This window comes from Bombus terrestris, chromosome 4 (assembly GCF_910591885.1).
Source record: "Bombus terrestris chromosome 4, iyBomTerr1.2, whole genome shotgun sequence".
NCBI classification, from domain to species: Eukaryota; Metazoa; Arthropoda; class Insecta; order Hymenoptera; family Apidae; genus Bombus; species Bombus terrestris.
In genome coordinates this window covers 2810972-2828289 of record NC_063272.1, presented here as the reverse complement: position 1 = coordinate 2828289, position 17318 = coordinate 2810972, and the positions used below count along the sequence as shown (strand labels likewise).

The following is a 17318-nucleotide window of genomic DNA, read 5'->3' as shown; positions in this document are numbered from 1 at the left end:
CTTATATCATTGAACTATACTATTAATGAAATGATTTTATATAACTTGCAATTCAATGGAATAAAAACATGAATGAAATATTTAAACATACCTACGTACATAGATTTCCAATAATTTTACGTAACTTTATGAATTAACACGTTACAATATATTTTGCATATATATACGGTATATATCTGTTACATTTATCAAAAATGATTCTTGTTCAATTACATTCGCCACTTATATCGCGGAAGCGTAAAATTATTTCAAACAATATGAAAGTAATTTATCGTGAAAAATATTTTACGTATTGTTTCTCGTTTTTATCGTAAATTAAGCACGTTCCCATTTCTTGCCATAAGAAATAATGGATAATCGATAACAACAGCGTAACGAAAGTAAAAATTATTGTTCATTCACGTTTTGAACGTAATTTTATCAGCTGTACTTTTTCAGCTACTTTGATTTTACTTAATTTCAAAGAACATATTTAAATAATAGCTGGCTTAACGAATGACATATAACGTCGAAACATTACCGCGACTGTCTTGAACAGATTTCCGCCTGTAGATGACTTTAAACGTTTCCGTATCTCGTAATTTGCGAGAAACGAATCTCATACATTTCTACGAGACCTTGCTCTGTCCATCTTGCAGTTCCTTCCTTGATTGACTTTCAAATTTCCCCCTGGATTCTAGGCTGTTTCTGTCATATAGAGTGAAGAGTTCGCTGGCCCTCGAAGCAAAGAGACAAGCAGATAGAAAGTCTGCCTTTGGGGTTGGAAGTAAGCATAATTTACGATACGATGATCTAATCCCTTCATCACGCTTGGAATATACATGGTTGCCTGTAAAAGGACGCAGTTTTATATTCAGCAAGTTGCAAAGAAAAGATCTATGTCATTTTGTGATCTTATAGTACTCACTCGAGAGAAAAGGAAATTTTAATCAACGTTATATAATATTGATGAAATCCAATTGCTGGGTCAAGAAGAAGAGAAAAATATCCTTCGCCATTGATAAGAAATATTTCATTTGACTTTCTGTTTTAATATACTGCGGGCACGAGAAAATATTTGCGCGTGTCCATATTTTCCAATGAACCGTTTTCCTATCAGCTTTTATATTTCAAATCAAATCCTTATAATCGTATGAAAGTACCATTAAATAATACCAAGTTTAATACATGTATCATGTATTTATATTCATATTACTTAAATACCTTTCGTAGTCACTGTATAACTGCCATCTGTGGATAATACATAATTCTCTATTTATTCCTTCTGTAGCCGATATTCCACGACATGCATTATTTATTGATTTGTACGTGTGTCCACAATAGGTAGATTTCTCTCTATGTGTATTCATAAAAAAAAATTCGTTGAATTCAAATCAGATAATGGAGGAGATTATTTTATTGGACACGTTTATTCTATCTATCCTATCGAGGGTTCGATTTAAACGTTCGATTTAAATGTTAAATAAAAAGTACGGTATATCAAATAAATAGGATTAATTTTTGGATCTACGCTTATCAGATATTTTATACTTCTCTCATTAAACATGTACTACAAATTTACAAAGTTTTAGATTACTTCCTTGTAACATTCTCTCTCTCTCTCTCTATATATATATATATAAATATACAAATATGTACATATATGTAAGATAGTAATCCGGGGATAATTCAGGGATCTATTCTGTAGTCTGAAAATCGAGTTTTTATTATGGAGTAAATAATAAAATACAAAAATAAACAATTAATATGCGTCTATTACAATAAATAACAATAATTATATAAACGGGAAATAACAAGTCTTTAGTACAATGTTTACCTGAAAATCGAGAATCGCTTTTCAACGTCCTGAGCTAGCGATCTTTCTTCTTCAGTCTTTAAAGTTTTAAATAACTATTCTGTAACCTTGTCTGTCTCTAATGTAACTCTCTGTCCGTCCGTTCGCGAAAAATTTGCTTCTTAAAATGATCGTCCATAAAACAAAAGAAGGTCTGTCCGTGAAACACAGCCCGTCGTGCTACCCGTAAAACAAAAAGAATCCCTATCCTACATGAACTCTAGGGAGTTTACACCGCCCCTCGAATGGGGAGTGGAACAGATTCCCTTCAGATCCCCGATTACCGTTATCCACTTCATATATGGAGTTTGAAATCCTTCTTAGAATTATGAAAGGTCCTTTCCTAATTTCTTCCAACTTATTTCTATTCATTTTTTTTCCGTTATGGGTGAAGACCATATCACCGATTTTAAATTCATGTTCTCTTCTTTTTTTATCGTATTTTTGTTTGTTCATTTCGAAATTTCTTGTTGAGTTTTTGAATGCTTCTTCTCTGTCTCTTTTTAGGTTTATCTTATTCTCCATTATTTCCTTAGGGACGATTTCAATCATTTTTCCATTCAGTAAATGATTTGGGGCAAACCCCGTTACACTGTGTCTGGTGTTATTGTTTTCTTCTATGCTTTCTTCTGTGATTTTTGTCCAGTTTCTCTTATTTTTGTCTGAATTACATCTGATCCTGTTTACTAATGTTTGATTTACCCTTTTGTTCAGTCCATTGGAGGATGGGCAGTCTGTTGAGGTGAAAATTAATTTAATGTTCCTTTTCCTCGTATACTCTTGAATTTCTTTGGATGTCATTACTGGGTATCGGTTTGCAAGGATAATTTGTATGGAATCAGTTTCTCCTGTTGAGTCTATAAGTTTTATGATATCTTCTGTGTGTTGTGTTTTCAATGTGGACATAGAAACAGCCCTTGAAAAATGATCCATGAGTATGTGCATGTATTTCTTTGGTGAGTTGTTATTGGGTGAAATCGACCTGGGAAATTCAGTGCTTCATAAATCACACAAGGTTGTTTCTTGGGCAGTGGCTCTGGCTTTCTGTCCAATCTTGTGTTACTCCCTTGTGTTTTTCTTCCCTTTGTCTGATATTGCCCCAAGAATCTGATTAAGCCATTTGTTGATTGTACTGTTTCTTTATCGATTTTATCTTGAATGTGTATGGGTAATCCAATAACAATTAGATTTATCCCTGTCTCTTCAGAAGTCTTCCTCCTTACTTCCAATATTAATCATTCCTTTTTTATGACATATTCAGTGAATGAACCTGAAATGTATTTAAAGTTATAAGTGTATCGTACTGCAGACCAACCTTTATTGCCACAAGCTTTTTGAACTGCCACCTTCCAATTTTCCCAGTTGTATTCTTCATCCTTCAGCAGATTTGCTTGGTACCATTCTGATGCTATTTTTTCCAAATATTTCTTCAAATTCTTGATCCTTTTTTCATCAGTTTGGATTTTGTATTTTTCGTATTCGGTTTCATACTCATATTAGAGTATGGAAGGGATGCTTATGTGAAATATGAATATTTCATACTCCAATCTGTGGCTTTTTGCGTTCCATCAAATTGTTTTATGACAAAGTCTGTGCCTTCTCTCTCATGCATGTTTTGTTTCTGGAAGATCTCTAATAATGTTTCTATTTGAAGATTGGGCTTTTCGATTTCGGTCTTTATTTTCCTTGTGGGGATGATCTCCGATTCTTCTAAGTAAATATCTCGAAACACGAAGTTTAAACTTGTACCGATGTATGACGCTGCCGTTGCGTCATCCATCGTGAGTGCAATGTTTCTGTAATGGCTTACCTTGGTTAAGTTGTTTGCGGCTTTCTTCACTATCGATAAACTGAATAACCGCGGATGATGATCTCTTGCTTGATATTCTGGAGGAAAGACATCACATACTTCATCTTTTGGTTTTCTTATGGATTCTTATGCATTCTATTTCCCCCCCCCCCCCTTGCGTTCTCGTTCATGGCGATACGTAGCTTCACTTCTAACGGCATGGCGTAGTGAAAATCGATTTGTAAGATCGTAATTTGGTGATAATTCAGGGATCGATTCTGTAGTCTGAAAATCGAGTTTTTATTATGAAGTAAATAATAAAATACAAAAATAAACGACAATTAATATGCGTTTATAACAATAAATAACAATAATTATATAAACGGGAAATAACAAGTCTTTAGTACAATGTTTACCTGAAAATTGAGAATCGATTTTCAACGTCCTGAGCTACCGATCTTTCTTCTTCAGTCTTTAAAATCTTAAATAACTATTCCGTAACCTTGTTTGTCTCTAATGTAACTCTCTGTCCGTCCGTTCGGGAAAAACGTGCTTCTTAAAATGGTCGTCCGTAAAACAAGGGAAGATCGGTCTGTCCGTGAAACACAGCCTGTCGTGCTACCCGCGAAACAAAAAGAATCCCTATCCTACATGAAATCTAGGGAGCTTGCATATATATATGTATCCTTTTAAAATTCTAAAAAATTATACAGATTCATAAAAATATAGTTAAAGACTTTGTAATATAGCGGTTTTTAAATACATATATATAGTTTTTAAATAAATGTTAAATTTCTTCCGACTATTCGTATCACATTACGATTATGCTCTTTTAGTTCTATAGCTTACGAAGTTAGTTTAGAAGTCGAGGCTTACCTCGCAGGCTTACACAAGAGTATTGGTTGAAGTTTTCCTATCAAAAAAAAAAGTAAAAAAAAAGGAAAAAGTTTTAATCGCTTTAATCCGCAGGTTGTAGTTAACACGTTTGTGTTTCGATTTAAAAGTTAATTCAATTAATCCATAATATAGAAATGTTGCTAACTGTTATTTTATATTTATTTTATATTATTTGATATTCAATCGTTTGATGAATACCATAGATATCTGATATTTAATCATTTAGATGAATTTCATAGATATGTAATATTTCATCGTTAGATGCGTTCCATCAAAGTTTAATACTCATCTGCCCACGTTCTCTAATGGAAGATTTCATATAAACTAATATTCATAACGTTTTAAGACATTTATAAAATGATTACGTAACACTTTATGTTAATTTGGAAATTTAAATAAATTAGAGAATTATCAACACCATTCGTTGTTATAACGATGCTTAATAACTCGGAATACAAACAGCTTTCAAGTAATCGGATAAAATTTATTATGCTGCCAAAATAAAAGTATGATTTATACAAGGTAAAATCTCCTTTGTAAGTAGTGTGATGCTCGCAATGTCAGGCACACAAAGTATACGCGCATATTATATCACGTAATTTCAGCTTTATTCCATCTCTTAATCGCTTGGTTTGAAGAAGCCGTAAGTAACAAGCGAAGCCATAGCGTAAAATAGTTTTATTAAACTTGTAAATAGATATAAGAAATATAGTCGTAGTATCCAACTGCAAGTTCAAATGCGAAAAATAACGTTCGGGAACATTTGTGACATGGTGAGAAATTTTATACTCATATCCTAAATTGATAACATATATATTATTTGTTATATTATATATTTATTTGTATATATGTAAACATAATATCTATTAATGAAAAAGTTAATTAAGAAATATTCCATTATTATTACTGTTCGTATCTATTATTTTTCATTTAATAAAAAACTAGTGTACACCAACTCATGTTCATTCTACTGATCTTATTTTTACGGTTCGAAATATATATATATCGAATTTCGATTTTCCATCGTGTTTCGCTTATGATTCATAAATATTAATTAGCATGCGATTAATTGGTGTTATAATTCAGAATGTTCGATATTCATTTACATTTATATTACTTTCACGTTATAGTTAAATATTCAACGTTGGTTAAATATTTTATTATTTGAAAGACTTGTGTCTATACTTCATATGCGACAAAAATTGAGAATTATTCACGTTTTTTAATTTAACGATCCTACTTTTATTTCAATTAAATCTCGATTCTTAAACTTTCATTTATTCGCGTCAAAATTAAATCCTAAGCTTCAATCCTACGCTTCCCTATGTAAAAACCTTTTAATCCTTATTTTTCGAATAATTTGCGAGAATTGATCTTTGCGCAAGAATTAACGTCACTCAAGTACTAATTGATTCCATCTCCAGAGCGCTTAAGTGACATTCGATTGTCGCTTGAGTAGTTCTTATCCTCGCTGTAAAATACGACAGAATTTCGATTATGAGACTACTTTCTCACGCTTTTCCATTCCACGCCGTGATTCCGCTCGTCTAACTACTCTTTCGTTATAGCGCCGATCACACTTTCAACAAGGTCACGATTAATCTCGATAATGAAATTTCCATCACTATCGCAATAAAAAAGATTATTCTACGTTAAGCTATATCTTCTTTTTTTAATTGACAGAATGCATCGATACGTTGATCGCCACGTGAATTTTATAGATTTTGGTCAATAGATCGAATAGAAACACAGACTGTGATTCTACGTGAAAAATAAGAAAGATAGGAAAAACACCTGGTATGATTTATCACAATTAATTTTTTTTCATCCGAGGATCGAAATTGAGGATTTGACCGGTGTACTGAAATTTTTACAAATTTTATTCCACATTTTCCACTCGGTTTTTCACGTAGAATCAGTAATTGCTCGCTTCTGCCGCAATATTTTTCAGCCCATTTACATTATTAAAAGAAACGTTTTACTTTTCCAAGGTATTGTATTACATTCGCGCACTCTTCTCCGACAACGTTACCTAATTCCTTCATATCGTCGGAAATTCCTTGGTCCGTGAGATTTAGCCTATTTTAGCGATCCTGGAAAATTCAATGAATAACAGTCGATTCGATCGATACGAGGAATTTTAAAGTTCGTTCCTCGGTATTCGTGTAATTTCATTATTCGCGTTTCATTCGTTGGAAACTTGCGTTAATTTGTTCGCCAACTGGAAGTTGCATAAGTCCGTCGATTTTTATTTCCACGAACTGTTAGAATAGGATAAAATTTTGTTGCCATAAATTGTATTTAACGCGGAGTTATCAACCACGAGCTATTGTATAAAGCTTATTACTTATTGTATAGAACTTTTACTATATCGTAGATCAATAGCGTACTAAGATTATGAAAATTTATGATTTATTTATGACTTATTTATGACTTATTATTTATTATTATAATATTAAGACTTATGTACGCGACTCGAATATTTATGTATTCTCCTTCAATATCCTTAATCCCTTCGATATGACGTATAAAATTTACAAATTGCCATTTTAACACAATTCAAATATAGTTCACGTAGACTACACGCGAACGATGTGGTTTCGAATTTATTAACTAAGCGTTATACGTTCCTCAATGTGGACATTACTTATGTACATGGAATGTACGATTATAGTTAGAAACGTGGCTGAAAATACAGATTTGTTAATGGTATAAGTTACAGTTGCACAATGATGAGTCATAGCAGAAGAGATCACCATAACTTCGAATATAACTTTTATCGTTACAATTCTATGTTAACGTTGTATTTGCATCTGACAGTTTGTTGAATTGCGTGATATCACGAAGATGGCGAACTAAGTTTAACTTGGTTTAAGAATATAAGTTTAACGATAAGTGAAATCTACCAGTTTCTTCTCTTTTTTCTTCTTTTTTTCTTTTTATTTTGCTTATTTCCTTATTTCGTGAGTTTCGTATAATTCTCATCTATCCAGGAATAATTTAAATGTAGAAAACAATTCAACGAAATGAGAAATATACGTTTGTTTCATGTGCGATTAAAAAATTGCATCCGACGAATTTAATATATCAATTAATAAGTATTATATTTGTTTGGAATGTTATTTCTGCAAAATTGTTTAGAATTGTTCTTTGGATATTTAATAATATGTATCTTGTAAGTTAACGAAGATACTCGCGATTTGTTGTTTTTTTTATTTTTTTATTCATTAATGTAACTTTTACATACTGCTGTGTCCGCTAAAATAAATTCAGATATTATGGAGGTTTCAAATACGTAACGACAAGAAGATATTGTGCCTGGGAAATAGTAGTAAATGTTGAATATGTCGATGTTAAAACGTCTTTAATATATTCGGTATAAATATATCGAATTTAATTTATTTTCAAATTACATTATTATTTAATGCTCGCGATTAACAACCATTTCCAATTACATATTTAATGATGCATCTATTATCAGAACTTATTAAAACATCGCATCTCATCGAAGATCACGTTATTCTGTGATTGTTTCGTACTCGCTACGTTTTATGTACGTATACGTAATGAGAATTAAAATTTATCGAAGGAGGAGCTGCGGTCTGCGAATAATTTTTTAACAAAAGCGAAAAAAAGAATCGTGTTAAATCTAACTAAGTATCTCTGTCTGTTGTTAGAAATATTACGTTAAAATTGTGTACGAGACGAATAAATCGTAGAGAAATAGGGAATCGAAGAGGCAATTATGGCATAGAAATTAACAGGAAAAAATAATCTTATCTGTTAATTTTTATAGGATAGTTTGCTTTTTAATTTTTATCTATAGGCATAAGAGTAACCATTAGAAATACTTATAGAAATTTAATGGAATTTTCTGTTAAAATTACATCTACCTCGATTGAAGGAAATTTTAATTAATTTCATTCTTAAAACTCAACGAATCAAAGTAAATGCTTAACATTCGTCATACATTAATTGAATTCGCTAAAATTGATGTAGCAAATACATTTCACCAGGATGAAAATGTTTTAACGTTTGCATCGATATAATAGCGTTTGTACTGGTGTATTTATCGATGATATGTTTACTTGAAATACGTGAAAACAAAGTATAGCTACAACAGCCTGTTTAAAAACAGAATGTAAATTATTGAACGTACTTTCGTACTGTGACGATAAAACGATAAAATACAACATCTTTTTGCATGGAAGCTTTGATATTGATATTAAATATGCAAACAGGATATACAGCGTGATGAAGGCTATTCATTTAGTTTGCTTATTACTTTATAGAATGTTATAAACGTTAACTTCATATAGTTTAAGAAAATTATCACGGAATACACGGAATCACGTTGCACATGGAACATTTGCGGTGACATTTCAAAGGCTGATTAACAGAATGTTGTTATTGTGCCGTAGAGAAATACGATTAGTGCGCGGAATTTACTCGAAACTATAGTAGAAAAATGGTAATACGGCGTTTATTTAATTAGAATTTCATTTTACGTTTTAATCATTCTTAAGCAACCTTCCTCTTCTATATTTGTAAAAGAGGAAACGAACACCTCGCTTTTTTTCTTCTGGTAACTTCAATCTTGTAATTTTGCTAATAACTTAACGTTATAATAACTAAGATTAATATATTGTATAATAAAAATCCGTAATTCTTTCGAAGATTGACGTTATGTAAGGGTAAAGCTGTAAGTAAACGTTGGTTTATAGATATGAACGTTAACGGTATAGCAAACGTTTATTAAAGTAATAACGCAAATAATAAATGAAACATTTCCTTAAAAATGAAAGCATGTTGTTCGAATGCAGTTGATTGTTACGTTTGACAGCCTATAAAATTTTTCTGAGAGTCGTGTTAAATAATGAACGTAAAAAATATTACTTTTTGCATGATTTATCATTAAACATGTTTGTTTAATAGAGCGAGTAAAACAGTCCCGGAAGGATTTGAGTTCTCATCGACCCTTTTTTCCCAGAAATTACGCTCTTGGTGCAACAATTTCAACAATTTTCAGCGGTTGCCAAAATTATTTTAATACAACTTTCAGCTGAAAAATTGTAAGAAATTGTTAGAATTTAATATTAGGAAAAAACGTAATATCGATGTTAAAAGAATTTATAAAGCGACACAGAAAGGACTTATTAATTTCTCGAAAGCAATTGAAAAGAAAAGCATGTTTCTGTTTTTGGGAAGCTTTTAAAGTCAGGTGTTCCATATTAAGTGCAATTAACTTGCAAATATTTATATTTGCGCAGTTCCTTCATTTTGAAATATTCGCAAAATTTGCTGCATATTTCGTGTTCGTTCCATCTTCCGAAATGAAAATAAAAATTTTTTATTCTATGTCTGAATATATTTCATTATATTCCATCTTTCTCATGATTGAAAGTTTCTTCTTCTTTTTAATAATTATATCGTAGCAAATACACAAAGATATTCATATTCATACACAAAGATATAGATATTCATACACACAAATCATAAGATATTCATACACAAACATATTCAAGATATATATAGATAAGATTTATTTCATCCTCTACGTTTCCTAAACGTTTCATGGACTTTTGCATTTTTAAAATTCCCACAAATGCACGAACATCCGCGATCTAATAATCTAACGATGAGTCCGCTATTTCGGAAGATATTTCTATATTTTGGGTAAATCGTTGCTTTGTAATATTTGACATAAGAGATGCTCGTTAACGAACGCGTAATGTCAGATATCCACGTTTACCGCGACTCTTTCAGGAGAAGAACTTTGCAGCTAGGAGAGTTTTAAGGAACTTTTAATTTAGAAGAATTTTAAAGAACGACCGTAACATGTATATTCCGACGCAAATGTCGTTCCTGATAGGAGAATCACACAGTCGAGTTCAGCAATCGAATCGATGTTCAGATGCGAGGGCAGAAGCAGACGAAGAATAAAGAGAGAATAAACACGCACTCGTTAAATCAGCGCAACGAGTAAAGTAGATCTAGCCATTATTCCGTTCTGAAAAGGAAGACGAATGGAAGAGGAAAGGAAGGTTCAAAAGAGCATCGTTCGCTTTGATTATTGACACACGCTCACGCTAATAACGGTCATTGAAAGGCGAACGGAGAATGAGAATTATTGAAACTTGGAAATATCGAAAGCTTGAAGCTTCGCTAATTAAGAAAAGTCAACTGTCATAAACGTCGATGAGGATCCTATCGACGGAAAGTTAGGAAATTTAATCTTTTCCCTTTACGTTTGACTCGAACGCGAACAGTTCGATCTGTTTCTCGTTTGAGGAACGACCTAACGAGTATACAGAGTCTTTCGCGTACATTACTCGTCAGAAGTTTCGAGTCATTGCGCGTTTCATCAAATTTTGCAGAATTTAAAGAATCGAAGACTTCGCTTTGATAAATTTTTAATTAAAGAAACGTATAGTCGAGTGCAGGCGATTATTGCTGATAACTGTAACATTTATTTTAGTAACGAAATTGACAGGAGATTTGGCATAGATAATACAGGAAAACTATTTTAAGTTTTCCATATACGAGGGAGAAAAAGTTTAATTATTTATATCGTAAAGTGGCGTCAGGGAAAACCGGTGTCTTATTTCATGAATCTGAGTCTTCTATCGAGTAAACGTTCCTCTCTAATAAAATCTATAACGTGTTAGAACGATACAACAATTTTAGTTATTCCGTAGAGTATCACGACAACAGTCTTAGACCATTTCCATGATGATCAGGATCGCATGGTCAAGCAGAGAAGTAAGTGTCACTGTGTAAAAGAAAAATAGTATCGGTGCATGACGTAGGGATGATGTACGGTGGTAAAGCGAAAGCTGAAGGACATTCGAATAAAAAGAAATAATAAAAAGAAAATAGTTATCGGTTATACAATGTGAACAAAATTACGTACGTGTTTAGAGCAACGACGTTGCCTACTACAGTTGTACGGTAACGAGCCTTTAGAATTTAAAGCCTGGATATTACTCTCGTCGATTATATGCTCGTCGATTATACGATGGACATTTTTCTAATAGTTCACAGTAAAAATATTCCTACGTTCAATAGATTGAATTTCAAGTTGAAAAATAATATTAGAAAAGACTGAAAACTTCACGATTCCTAGGATTACGTGTAACATTGCGTCTGCGGAGCCAGAAAATTGATCCACGGATTGGTCTCAAAGGAAAGTTATTTATAAGTCAAAGAGTATCGTATTGCATCGTTCTTTCTTTATTCGAAGCACTCGGGAACGTTCGCTGTAAACATTTCCATTGTATCGCGATCAACGAAGAATGATTCGTTTCGTAACTATAATCTTTTCTTTTCTTTTCATCCATAATGGACAAGACGAAACAAAGCGAAAGGAAAGTTGTACGTTCTCAATTACTCCTATACGGAACAAAGATCAGAAGTTATAAGTTATAGTGATAAGGGGCGACTTAATTGAAAATTACCAAGACACTTGACATCACGCGTTGCTCGAGAGCGAAGTTACGCGGATGTTTATATCGTCTGGGAGTCCCAGAGCAGCAGTTAAGGGTTAATATCGAGAGCGCAGCGATGGTAAACGTTATAATAATACAAAGTTCCGATATTCTCTAACTCTAACCATTCTACAAATTTCATCTTTAAACGGTATCGTGATCTGGTCCTGGTTTAACCAATTGGCTGTTTTCCACGAGTATACTCGTCACGAAGAGATGGCAGTATTTTACGTTACGACGAGCCCCGTCAGTACTAAATTGAAAAATAAAACAGTCGTTTCGTAACAACTTAATTCTATATTATAACAGCCACCCGTACTCCGTGTTCGACGAGTATACTCGCCATCGCTTACTGTTCGCGACACACTTTTAGGTACACGCTTTTCAAAGAGGTCGCAACGGCTAACTGCTAAACTTTTTTATTCTGACATTGAAATTTAACAAGAATAAATCAATATCAGCGGCAATTTCAGTTCTATCCTTGGCACGTAAATACAATATAATTTACCTTTAACGAAAATGAACGCAATTATTCGTAATTATTCGCGATACTATTTACTTATATATTTTCCTATGTTGTCTTACGTATCTGTTATTTGTAATAGATGAGATCGAACGAGAAATATTAGAGGATCAGCAGCAGGGTTAATTTATCAGTGTAAAAATATGCGCAAACTTCCACGATCCAGTTATAACACGCGATATAATTCGCTATTTGCTTAGCTCGCTTCGCCAACTGCCAGCCTCGCTATCTTTGTCCATGAGGATCTATTAAGATTATCATTTTAATTACACGTTGGTCGATCGCGCGCGAAACTCGCGCCAGTTACAGCGTTAACTTCCTTTGTAGTATTCATGGTGAAATCGCCAATTCATTTCCACCGTCTAACGAGAAAGACGAAACGGACGTATTCTCGGCGAACGCTTCCCTTTCGCGTCTCTCCCGTTCTTCGAATCGCTCTGCTTCAACGCAGTACAACCAGCCAGCTCTCTCGTTCGACAGCTGACAAATTGCCTGCGTAACTTGTTTGCCGCGACCGCGAGAACTATGTTTTAAGTCGAATGATCGTCAGATGTTACGAACAATTGGAAATTATCTTCATTTCCCATATCGCTGGCCGATGCTCACGATCTGTTCAGTTTGGAAAACATGGAATAGCTCGCTGGACGATTAGTTTGAATTTTACGGAATCGCGTTTGAGGTGGAATATGCCGAGATCGTAGAATCGTTGACGTTCGACTGCTCCCACGAATACTCTGGTGTCTGTACGTTTTATCAGTCGAACCTAACATTTCTCAGTGACGGATAAGTTTCTTTTTAAAAAATCTACACATTCTTTTCTCTGTTCGATAGAATAGAATTCCGATAAATAAGAATTTGGTATGAAACTAACAACGTTCCAGTCGTACAGAAAGAAAATACAATTTAATTAAAAACGTGGGAGGTGGTGTAAGTATCGGCGATAGAATTCATCAAGAGTACGTGACGTTGGAAAAACTATAGGAAAAGCTACAGATGTTAGAAAATGGAAACGTGATATTGAGAATTATGTAAAGCACGTGGATTGCTCGAATGATGGGGTAACTGTGGGGAAACCTTAAATACACTGATGTAATGGGATGGTTTCGTTGTGATAAAGACGATAATAACGACGATTTTGTACAAATGGAAACAGCCAGCTAAAACGATAATGGAGAGGCACTTTCCCATGCCGAAGCACCCATGCCACTCGAAAAAGGGGCTTCGATCGTATAAAATTCACCGCGCAAAAGCTCCCAGGTACAGAGAAAATGTAATTTTACGCAGTTATTTCTACCGAAAGAATCATTTGACGTGGTGCTTAAAAAGATATGGAATGTATAAATATTCAAAAAATCAATTTTATAAAATTAAATCTATCGATCCATTAATAGGATTAAAAGAAAGGAATACATCCGAAATGTACACAAAATTGAAGGAAAGGAAGATTTGTATAAAAATTATAATAATACGATGCAGCAATTTCACGATACCATTTAATTAAAGTGGGTGTATATTTTTCTGAGAGCATCCTCTGTATATCAGAAATATATTACGAAATAGAAATATGTTATTACTGGTTTTCCGATGAGAATCCGAAGTGTATCAAAAATTTAATCGGCGTAGATATTTATCGACGCAACAGTTGCAATTTCACAGATACAAATATCTTGCGAGTTCTCTCATCGTCGTAATTTGTATCTCCTTTATATACATCGTCTGTCTCAATATTATTTCTAATATTCTAATTAGACTGTAGATTTTGATGCAAATTCATATTTTTGAGAATATAATTGAAAAGAAAAAAAAAAGAGAAGTAAAGAGTATTTTGTATATTTTATATTTTCCTTCGTATCACGTGCATTTTGTACAATTTTATTGAAATTGGATTACAAGAGCCAAGCAAATCGAACATCAAACGGACTACGCGTCGTGTGTTACTTTATAGGAAAATCACGACAATGTCTGTAACATTCGTAGTATTTTACGATCCTATCTACGATAGCAATTAAAAGTTCATCAAACAGATGATTACATCACGTACAAGCCATTTGAAAGTCAAATTGTTCCATTTTCCGAAAATTTATTCTTTCTAACTCTTTAAGAGTATTACATCGTGGCTTATTAACATACTAAATAATAATTGACTGTTCGAATAGTTTGATGATTTTTGGAAAGTACGTGTCCCTGATAAATATAACTTCTATGCACACTTCCAAATCCGTTTGAAATTTCACCGATACGATCAAGTTAAGCGTGTCTCGCTACAGTGCTGCAATGATCATTTCGAAATGCTTCGTATATCATATACGCAAAAAGTTTCCAGCAACGTTGAAACAGCTTCGCGAGCCACGTGTAATTTATTTATAAAAGATTTTTGCAACTGTCGAGACATCTTGGTATCTGTTAATAATCGTTGAGATATCATTGCAATCAAGTAATTGCACTGTATCATACGCGATAACGAAGTTACTCGATTATTCGAATGGTATGTACTGGGATTAGTTTCGATGGATGTTTGAATGATGACGGAAAATTTGGCCAGCATAAGCACTGATCCCTTCCATATCGATCGCGTTTATCGATATTTGATAAAGAGGTCGTTTGCAAATTACATTTACCGTCTACTGTTGCTCACGAAATTATTCCAACTCTGATACGTGCTTCTTTATAAATATATCGCGTGTGTACGTGTATGTTACATATTATATTACATATCGCATATTACATATTATATTGCATTTTAAGTAACAAGATATTTAGTGCGAGTGTATATTTTGCAGAAATTCCAAACGTGATTAAACAGTCAATTATCCATCACATCGATGCATCTCAATGTTCAATGGGACGGTATTTAGCGTCTATAACATGTTGAAGATCTTTATGGTGTATCTCGTGGAGGAAATTAATTTCACGAAATTAATTAAACAGTCAATTATCTGTTGTACCGATACATCTTGATATTCAATGGAATAATTTTTGATATTTATTGTACGCTCGAAATACCTATCTATATTATGTACTATTTCCCCCCCCCCCCCAAATATTCACCACAACTATTTTCTCTCTTTTACATTTGCACTTTCAGGATGATTTCAAATTCTACCAATGTGATCGGGATAGTCGTGTTTCGTTACAAAACGAACAAAATCCCGAAGTCTCGTGTAACGGGCTATAGGAGGCGTTGGTGCGTTCTTTAAAACAGAATAACTTTTCAAAAATTGAGTCAAACAATTTGTTTCTTTCCTTTTTTCTTTTTTTTTTTTTTTTACGAGTTAGACTCATTGGAAAGATTAACAATAGGTTACGTGTAAAGAAATGTTGAAAGAAGTACAATTAGTCGGAATAGCGAAGAAGGAAGTAAAGGTAGCTTTTTACAACTTTTCTAGCTGGACCTGTAACGAAGATTTAAATAACGCATTTCGAAGATTTCCTCTAACTCGTCGAGCAAAATTCAAATGGTTCGGTCCACAGTTGCAGACGAGTTATTTCGTTCGAATGAACGTACGAAACGAAAGATATTTTTACGGCGAGTGTCGGACTATTTTAGCTTTCGAGGCATTGTAAGTTGAATTTTAGTTGCGGTGTCGACAAATCATTGATTCAGTGACAGTGAATTTTCTTTTTTCTGGGTGTGATGCGAATGCGCAGAAACTTTGAAACGTTCCCGCTGAACGAACAGGACCTTCCGGCTGCCATGGATATTGATTTTCCATGGGCTTCAAGGTTTCTGGAGCAGCTGTACCCATCCAGCGCAGACTCTGGCTATTCTCAATATGGCTGTCTATTGTACCCAAATCCGCTCGTTTTGCGTTGCAACGCGCTCGCCGCCATACACCAGCATGCGATCAATGCGCCAAGGACATCAGCCGATCGCAATTTAAACAGCCGAATTTATTTTCGAATGTGACGCGCTAGACGTTATCAACATGGCCGATACATGTACCCTGTCACGTACTTCCTGATCGTCGCGTCTATCTCCATGGTCGTAAGCATCAATGGTAAGCCTCGCATTTCACTCGCTTTGTCGGGCTGCTTAAATCTTCGCCTCTTTAATTCGACGCGTTTCTCGCACGTTTCGCCACGAATCATATTACATTTTTCTGAAATTAAAAATTCGCCGATACGCGTTGTCCATCTTCGGTATTTACGAGAGAAGAAAGCGATTCTTGCGCCTTATTCGTCACGCCGATTTTCACGTCGATACGATCGGAATACCAAAGTTGATCGACTCGACAATGTATTGACCAGTTAGCCGTTGCGACTAATGCGACTAAAATGCGTTAGAAAGGACAGAACAACTACTTTGTTCACGCTGTATTATACTTTTTTCATAATAATTATTTATATCTCTTCATTTGTTCGTTTTACCTGGTCCTGGCTTCCAAATGGTCGAAACGTCTTCAAATTTACGAATATATTTTAGTTTTCGCTGAAATTGCAGTTTAAACAGCAAAAACTGCTTTTTACGCGTGACGAGTATACTCGTCAAGAGTAGGTAACTGGTTAAGACGGAAGATAATTTGCCAGGATAGACAATGGCGGTATTTCGTCTTTGAGAATTTTTAATTTGAGGAATTTTTCTTTCAACAAAGAGCGTTTCTGTAATGGAAAATGGAAGTTTCTGTTTCTTCCCATTTTTCTCTTTCTTTCTCGAGGTTCCTTTCAGTTACACGACCCTATTTGTTTTACGAGCAAGTTGCGTTTTAGGAGCGTGTTTCGTTGAGGGAGTTTTCACTAGATGTCTGAAGGAACGATGTTTCGTCTATTTATAGCGAAGATCTTCCTCTA

At 33.9% G+C, this 17318-nt stretch overlaps 2 long non-coding RNA genes across 4 annotated transcripts; both read right to left on the bottom strand.

Annotated features, from left to right (window-relative positions):
* Positions 1-315: 315 nt before the first annotated feature.
* On the bottom strand, positions 316-967 carry LOC125384925. Its single transcript, XR_007223775.1, has 2 exons — positions 908-967; positions 316-829 (listed from the first exon to the last, which is right to left on the bottom strand). It is a non-coding gene; the product is annotated as an uncharacterized LOC125384925 (long non-coding RNA).
* Positions 968-2612: 1645 nt separating this feature from the next.
* On the bottom strand, positions 2613-3869 carry LOC125384930. Of its 3 annotated transcripts, XR_007223781.1 has the most exons (3): positions 3645-3854; positions 3181-3466; positions 2613-3104 (listed from the first exon to the last, which is right to left on the bottom strand). It is a non-coding gene; the product is annotated as an uncharacterized LOC125384930 (long non-coding RNA). The 3 variants fall into 3 exon arrangements; XR_007223782.1 differs by having other exon boundaries at positions 2613-3466; positions 3645-3869; XR_007223783.1 differs by having other exon boundaries at positions 2613-3455; positions 3645-3869.
* Positions 3870-17318: the final 13449 nt, after the last annotated feature.